The sequence below is a fragment of the Carcharodon carcharias genome, chromosome 31 (genome assembly GCF_017639515.1).
Source record: "Carcharodon carcharias isolate sCarCar2 chromosome 31, sCarCar2.pri, whole genome shotgun sequence".
NCBI lineage: Eukaryota > Metazoa > Chordata > Chondrichthyes > Lamniformes > Lamnidae > Carcharodon > Carcharodon carcharias.
Genome location: NC_054497.1, coordinates 14,806,556 through 14,815,851, shown reverse-complemented (window position 1 = coordinate 14,815,851; position 9,296 = coordinate 14,806,556).

Below are 9,296 nucleotides of genomic sequence, written 5' to 3'. Positions count from 1 at the left end.
CCCAGCTATTTCTGTTTTTGTTTCAGATTTCCAGCATCCGCAGTATTTTGCTTTTTCCCTTCAGAATTTTTGTAGGTTTCAATGAGATCGCTGCCATTCTTCTAAACTCCAGAGAATATGAACCCAATTTATTCAGCCTCTCATCATAGGGCAACCCCCTCATCCCAGGGACCAATCTAATGAACCTTCACTGTACCGCCCCCAATGCAAGTATATCCTTTCTTAAATATGGAGACCAAAGCTGCACTAAGTACTCCAGATGTGGTCTCACCAAAACCCTGTTCAACCACAGCAAAACTTCTTTACTCTTGTACTCCAATCCCCTTGCAGTGAAAGTCAACATGGCATTTTCCATCCTAATTGCTTGCTGCACCTGTATGTTAACTTCCTGCGTTCCTTTTATGAGCACACCCAAGTCTCTGAACATCAACACTTACCAGTTTCTCACCTTTTAAAAAATATTCAGCTTTCCTATTCTACGGCCAAAGTGAATAACTTCACACTTCCCTACATAATACTCCATCTGCCATTTTGTTGTCCACTCACTTAACCTGTCTCTATCTCTTTGCAGTCTCTCTGTGTCCTCCTCACAGCTTACCTTTCCACCTAGCTTGATATCATCAGCAAATGTAGATACATTACTCTCCATCTCTTCATCTAACTCATTAATATAGATTGTAAATAGCTGAGGCCCCAGCACTGATCCTTGCGGCACTCCACTACTCACTGCCTGACAACTTGAAAAAGCCTCAATTATGCCCACACTCTATTTTCTTTTCATTAACCAATCCTCAATCCATGCTAACCATCCCAAATCCAAGAGTCCTTATTTTGCCTATTAACCTTTTGTGTGGCACCTTATCGAATGCCTTTTGAAAATCCAGGTATACTACATCTACTGGTTCCCCTTTATCTACCCTACTGCTTACATCCTCAAAAACTCTAATGAGTTTGTCAAACAGAATTCCCCTTTGGTAAAACCATGCCGATTTGTTCTAATCACACTATGCTTTTCTAAGTGCATTGTTAAGACTTCCCTAATAATAGATGCCAGCATTTTCCCAACAGCAGATGTTAGGCTAACTGGCCTGTAGTTCACTGATTTCTCTCTCCCTCCTTTCTTAAAAACTGGTGCAACATTTGCCAACTTCTAGTGGAACTGTTCCCGAATCTAAGGAATTTTGGAAAATTATAGCTAATACATCCACTATCTCTTTTAGAACCCAAGGGTGTAGGGCATCAGGTCCAGGGGATTTGTCAGATTTTAGTCCCTTAAGTTTCTTCAATATTTTATCTCTGCTGACATTAATTTCCCTAATTTCCTCACTTTTTTTAGCTACAAGGTTACTGTCTATTTCTGATATGGAACTTGTATCTTCTACTGTGAAGACAGACACAAAATATTTGCTCAATGCCTTTGCTATTTCCTAATTTTCTGCTTCTAAGGGACCAACGTTTACTTTAGCTACTCTCTTCCTTTACTTTATATATATATATATATATATATATATATATATACTTATAAAAGCTCTTACAATCTGCTTGTATATTTCTCGCTGGTTTACTCTCATTCTATTTTTTTCCCTTTTTATCAACTTCTTGGTAGCTGTCTGTTGGTTTCTAAAACATTCCCAATCCTCAGACTTGCTACTGTTTTTTTGCAACACTACAAGCCTCTGCTTCTAATTAATACTATCCTGAGTGAGCCACAGATGGGCCCTATTGTCTGAGTTTTTGTTTGTCAATGGAATGTATTTTTGTTGAACATTTTGAATTGTTTATTTAAATGTTTCCCACTGTTTATTTACCTCCATATCTTTTTAGTCTATTTACCCAATTAACCTTAGCCAGTTTTCCCCTTATAGCCATGTTTTTTTAAATTTGTTCATGGGATGTGGGCGTCGCTGGTTTGGCCAGCATTTATTGCCCATCCCTAATTGCCCTTGTTCAGATGACATTTTTAAGAGTCAACGACATTGTTGTGGGTCTGGAGCACTTGTAGGCCAGAGCAGGTAAGGATGGCAGATTTCCTTCCCTAAAGGACATTAGTGAATCAGACGGGTTTTTACAACAATCGACAATGGTTTCATGGTCATCATTAGACTTGTAATTCCAGATTTTTATTGAATTCAATTCCACCACCTGCTGTGGAGGGATTTGAACCCACGTCCCCAGAGCATTTCCCTGGGTCCCTGGAACAATAGTCCAGTGACAATAAACTAACCACCTTATGTAATTGGCTTTGTTTAAATTTGAGTTTTGTTTGGCATATGTCACTTTCAAACTTAATATGGAATTGAATGGTATTATGATCACTATTTCCCAGTGGATCTTTTATTATGACATTACTAATTAACCCTGCTTCATTATACAATACTATATCTAAGATAGTTTTATCCCTAGTCAGTCCTACTATGTACCGCTCCACAAAACTGTCACAAAAATATTCTACAAACTCATGTTCTACTGTTAGGGGGGCCTATAAACTACTCCCATCAGTGTTTTCTGACTCTTGCTACTCCTAATCTCCACCCATATTGATTCTACTTCATGATCTTCAGAGGCCTGATCCTTTCTCACTAATGTCTTTATGTCATTTTCTATTATCAGGGCTAAGCCTGCTCCTTCCCATCTGTCCGCCTTTCTGAAATACTGTGTACCCTGGAATATTTATTTCCCAAGCTTGGTCATATTGTAACCATGTCCCTGTAATGGTGATTAGATCTAAATCTTTTCCCTCTATTTGTGCCACTACATCATCCATCCTATCGCGGATGCTTCGTGCATTCAGGTAAAGGACCTCTTAGTTTCAGCTTTTTACTTCTATTCCCTGCAGTGACCTTATTTGCTGATGTACATTTTTTGTCTGACTCTCTGTCCCTTCCCGGCCCACTCTGCGTGTCTTTACCCAAATCGCTGTACTGTTCGATACTTCGACCTTTCTCTTTGAATTTCTAAGTCTCCTTTCACCTCCCCTCTTCCAGCTCCTGCACTAGTTTAAAGCCCTGTCAGAGGGCTTTTATTTATGAGTCATCACTGCATAAACCTGTCGAAAACCAGTCAAAGAATTATTCCGTGAATCGGAAATAGGGACAGAAAACTCTCAGCATCTGTAGATCACCTTCAGAGACATTGGTAAAAGTGCCAGCGAAAGGATTCATGAGGATGATACCAGAACTGAGAGGTTATAACTGCTGGGAAACACTGAACAGGCTGTGGTTCCTCCTCCAGGAAAGGAAAGACTGATAGAGGTCTTTAAGATTATGAAGGCGTTTGATAGTGTAGACTTGTGGAAGACGTTTCTGCTTGTAGCAAAGACTAAAACTAGGGGCCATAAATATAAGACCTTCACTAATAAATCCAATCGAGAATTCGGGGAAACTTCTTTACTCAGAGAGTGGTGGAAATGGGGAAAAGCTACCACAGGGAGTGGTTGGGGTGAATAGTGTAGATATATTTAAGGGGAAGCTGGATAAACATATGAGGGAGAAAGGGATTATACTGGGGTTATATGAAGTAGGATAGGAGTAGGCTTATATGGAGCATAAATGCTGCCATAGACCCTTGTGACCCTATGTAATGGACGGTGGAGGGGGGAAGACAAGTCATTGCATTGAGTGGAATCCCTCATGAAGTACTGTGCATGCTTAAAGAGTGTCAAAACATGTCTGTTCTTTCTCCAGATGCCAATTCACCTGCTCTATATTTCCAGCATTTTCCCAAAACAAACTGCATTGAAAAACAGGTTTTGAAGCGGGGAGTAAGGTGTCCATTTTGTTTCAGTTGGTAGCATTCTAAGTCAGGAAGTGTGAGTTCAAGTCACATTCCAGAGATTTCAGCATAGCTTGTGTTGCGAGGATGTTTTCCCCTTGTGGGGGAATCTAGAACTAGGGGCACAGTTTCAAAATAAGGGGTCTTCCAGAGAGAGATGAGGAGGAGGAAATTCTTCTCTCAGAGGGTGGTTAGTGTTTGGAATTCTCACCAGAACTCTGATTTTAATGTAATAACACTCCAGAACTCTTTCAACCTCAGCTTCACTGTGAGCTGACTGCGCCAACTTGTTTAACTCCGGATCTGCTTTCTGAGCCTCAATTAATAAAGACATGCCAAACACTTCCTTTGAATTATCCTCATCCTTAAAGAAAGTTTTAGCTACTCTAACATCTGGTGATGGACTTTGTTTAGCCATTGCTCTTCACCCACGAGTGAAAAATACCAGGAACTTGTTCTTGTAACTGCTCCATCTCTTCAGGCTCGCTCGGACTTTTTGTAATTGTGGGTGAAGCTATAACCTTCACTCCAGCCAAATCATTCCCCAGGAGTAAATTAACTCTGTCCACGAGTAATTTCTTAACCACTCCTACAACCACCGACCCAGATAACAAATCACACTCCAGTTGCACTTTGTACAATGGAACCGGGGCACATTCTCCACTTATCCTGTATACCAATACTTTAGCTTTCATTGAACTCGCTGGAGGGAAAACTAGGTCCTTCTCCAATAAAAGAGTTTGAGTAACTCCTGTGCCCCTTAATATAGTTATGGGTTTAGCTGCATCATTTGATGAAAAGGGGCTATCTTTCTTTTCGTCAAAAACCTTTTATATCTCTCATCTACTTTATTCACTTCACCTGCATTCACAGCAGTGGTTACCTCCAGTCTCTTATTTGTAGTTAAAACTACAATTTGATCCATGGCATTTTCTTTCTGAGTTCCCTTTTCGGAATCCCTCTTTCGAACTCTAATAAGTCCCATGGGCTTCCCTCACAACTACCAGCATTCTGAACGAATGTGCCGAATTTATTATAATGGAAATAATTAGGCTTTCGAGTTTCACCTCCAAGCTCAGTACCTTCCTTCCTAATCTGGGGAGGAGGTCTCAAGGTATTCCCAGCTATCCATTCTTTACCCTGGTTCCTTGCCTTCCTTTTACTCTCCCACTTTCTATCCTTTTCAAATTTATGGGGGTGATGGAAAAAAGGTTTAGTTTTATGGATCAGCTCATAATCGTCAGCCATTACTGCTGCCTGTCTAGCAGTTGCAACCCTTTGGTCTTCAACACGGGTTCTTATTACATAAGGTAGGGAGTTTTTAAATTCTTCCAAGAAAATGGTCTCTCTGAAAACCTTCATAGGTAGTTTTAACTCCTAATGCTCGTATCCACCTATCAAAACTATTTTGCTTAATCCTTTCAAATTCAATGTAAGCTTGCCCAGGCCATTTCCTTAAATTTCAAAACTTTTGTCTGTATGATTCAGGGACCAATTCATATGCACTCAAAATGGCCTTTTTCACCACATCATAATCCTTAGAAACCTCCTCTGACAGTGAAGCATAAATTTCCTGTGCTCTACCTGTCAATTAGCTCTGCATGAGCAATGTCCAGTTTTCCTTTGGCCGGTTCATCCGTTTAGCTTTCTTCTCAAATGAAATAAAGAATGCTTCCGCATCCCTTTCCTCAAACTTTGGAAGAGCTTGTACAAATTTAAACATCTCCCCACTGGGTTCTGATCTGGGAATAAGTCCTGCCTCACCTCCTGGTGTCTCTTTTTTAACTTCCAGCATTCTAAGCTGGAATTCTCTGTCTCTCTCTTTTTCTCTTTCTTCCTTTTCTAACCTCACCATTTCTAATTCCCTCTGGAGATCAAGTTTTCACATTTCTAGTTCTTGTTTTCTTTCTCTCTTCTGCCTTTCTGCCTGTTCCTTTTGGAATGCCCCTTCTCTTTATTTTTCTTTCTCAATTTTTTTCATTTCCTTTGCTTGTTCAAATTCAAGCTCCTTCATTTCTAACTGAAGTCTCACTACCTCCAGCTGTGACTTACTAGTGTCAGGTATCACTTCCAACTTTAAATGCTGTTCTATCTCTTCGATTATCTCTGCCTTCCTAGCTTTGGCAGGCAATCCTATTCTTAATTTACTTGCCAATCCGATCAACCTGACTTTTGAGATCCCTTGTAAAATTGTCAGGGACACCTCTTCCACCTGCAGGAAAACTTTAGCAGTTTCCAGTACCACCTTATTTTTTGACAGCACAAACCTGGTGTTTCCTTTTAGCTTTTATTACTTACTAAATCTACACCCAAATCATCGTTGACTTTTGTTCCAAAATATCCCGGACCTGAGCCCCCACATTTTGTCACGACTCACTGGGAATAGTGCTCTGTAATATCAAACCCCACTGCTCCCTGAGCCCCAACAAATGTGAAAAGTTTGACCAAACCACCAGATTGCCCCAATTCTACCCAACTGTTTAATTTAGGTTAACAGAATACAAACACCAGATTTGTAAACTTAATAAGTAAATAACTAAAACAAAAACAGAATTACCTGGAAAAACTCAGCAGGTCTGGCAGCGTCGGCGGTCACTGCCGATGCTGCCAGACCTGCTGAGTTTCTCCAGGTAATTCTGTTTTTGTTTTGGATTTCCAGCATCCGCAGTTTTTTTGTTTTTATCTAAGTAAATAACTGTTTATTGAACAAATTGTCTTTGACCAGTGGCAAAAGAAAGAAATATGAACTGCTAATTTCTAACTCTATAACCTAAACTCTACCCCTTCTTAAATCCCGATACACACACACACAAGACACACAAAACATGGATTTTAAGGGTGGGATAAAACAGTTCAATAGCACCAATTCTGGAGTACAGGATTAGATGTGTTGATTTTGATCGATGTCTTCCAAATTCCTTTCAGTTCTTTGTTGATGACACGAGATGGTCTTCCAGCACTTCCAGTATTTAGTTCACTGGTTGAACACTTGCTTTACAATGTCTTTTACAGTGGTTTTCCCCTTCTACTTTTTAGATGGGTTTCCTCAGAGAGAGAGCAGGTTATAGAGATGTGAGGAAAAGAGATTTTAGGTGTTTTCTCTTTGCAAGCCAGGAGTTTTCTGCTGCACTGCTCTCACACAAACCCTGGTCAGGAGTCAATTAAAATGCTGTTGTCAGGCAGCTCCCTTGGTCCAAGACTCCTTTCCGGCACCATCCTGTCTTTCATGGCACACTCTGTTCCAGGGCTGCAACATTGTATATATCTCTCACCCTGTTCCAGTAGACATGTCTTTCAAACTGGCAGTCATTGTATTTTTAAATTCACAGTCCAACAGAAATAGAGAAAGATAAAAAGGATACGTTCTTTATACCAGCACTTTGACCAGACAGGTATTTGCCCTGACCTCAAGCAGTGTAATGCAGACTGCTGCAATTTCTTTGTTATCAAAGCTGCTGACAAGGGTGGTGCTGTTGTTGTCTGGCATACTGACCTTGCAGAGGCTGAGCACCAACTCTCAGATACTTCTTCTTACCGCCCCCGGACCATGACCCCACCACCGAACATAAAGCCATTGTTTCCAGGACTGTAACTGACCTCACCTCCTCTGGAGATCTTCCCTCCACAGCTTCCAACTTCATAGTCTCCCAACCCAAAACAGCCCACTGCTACCTCCTTCCCAAAATCCACAATCAGGACTGTCCTGGTAGACCCATCGTGTCCGCTTGTTCTTGCCCCATGGAACTCATTTCTTCCTACTTTAACTCCATTGTCTCTCCCCTTGTCCAGTCTCTTCCCACCTACATCCACAATTCTTCTAATGTCCTACATCATATCAACAGTTCCCATTTTCCTGGACTTGACTGCCTCCTCTTCACCATGGACATCCAATCCCCTTACACCTCCGTCCCCCACCAGGATGGTCTGATGGCTCACTGCTTCTTCCTCAAACAGAGGCCCAAACAATCCCCATCCACCACTACTCTCCTCCGTCTGACTGAACTTGTTCTCTCGCTGAACAATTTCTCCTTTAACGTCTCACTTCCTCTAAATAAAAGGTGTGCTATAGATACATGCATGGGCCCCACTTATGCCTGTCTCCTAATGGGGTATGTAAAGCATTCCTTGTTCCAATCCTACTCAGGCCCCCCCCTCCCACAACTTGTCTTTCGGTACATCAATGACTGTTTCGGTGCCGCTTCATCCTCTTGTCTGGACCTGGAAAAAATTATCAATTTTGCTTCCAATTTCCACCCTTCTCTCACCTTCACATGGTCCATCTCTGACACTTCCCTTCCCTTCCTTGACCTCTCTGTCTCAATTTCTGGTGATAGACTGTCCACCAATATCCATTACAAGCCTACTGATGCCCACAGCTACCTCGACTACAGCTCCTCACACCCCGCTTCCTGTAAGGAGTCCATCCCATTCTCTCAGTTCCCTCGCCTCCATCGCCACTTTCAAAAACAGTTCCTCTGATATGTCTTCCTTCTTCCTTAACCGAGGTTTTCCACCCACGGTGGTTGACAGGGCCCTCAACCGTGTCCAACCCATCTCCTGCGTATCCGCCCTCACACCTTCCTCTCCCTCCCAGAAACATGATAGGGTCCCCCTTGTCCTCACTTATCACCCTACCAGCCTCTGCATTCAAAGGATCATCCTCCGCCATTTCCGCCTACTCCAGCATGATGCCACCACCTTACATATCTTTCCCTCACCACCCCCACCCCCCCGCATCAGCATTCTGTAGGAACCATTCCCTCCGGGACACCCTGGTCCGCTCCTCCAGCGTCCCCAATATCCTCTTCCCATGGCACCTTCCCATTCAACTGCAGAAGGTGCAACATCTGTGCCTTTACTTCCCCCCCTCCTCACCATCCAAGGGCCCAAACATTCCTTTCAGGTGAAGCAGTGCTTCACTTGTACCTCCTTCAATTTGGTCAACTGCTTTCGTTGCTCCCAATGTGGTTTCCTCTACATTGGAGAGACCAAACGCAGTCTGGGTGACCGCTTTGCAGAACAAAGTCTGTCCGCAAGCATAACCCTGTTGCTTGCTATTTTAAACACTCCACCCTGCTCTCATGCCCACATGTCCGTCCTTGGCCTGCTGCATTGTTCCAGTGAAGCTCAACGCAAACTGGAGGAACAGCACCTCATCTTCCGACTAGGCACTTTACAGCCTTCCGGACTGAATATTGAGTTTGACAACTTCAGACCATGAACTCTCTCCTCTATCTCCACCCCTATTTAAATCCTTTTTCTTTATTTTTCAGGTACGCATTTATGTATTTTTAAAATCCCTTTTCGTCTACCACTACCCACTCCTCCCACCCCACCCCGAAAAGGCCATCTGTCACTTGTTTCCATGGTGTTCTTTCACAGAGCGCTGATCCATGTTCTGCTATTAACACATGCTGATATCTTACCTTTATGCCACTATCAGCACCTTCTTTAGTCTTTACCACCATTAACACTTCCTCTGTCCTTTTGTTCATGACATCTTTGTCAATCTCTCCTTAGCCCCC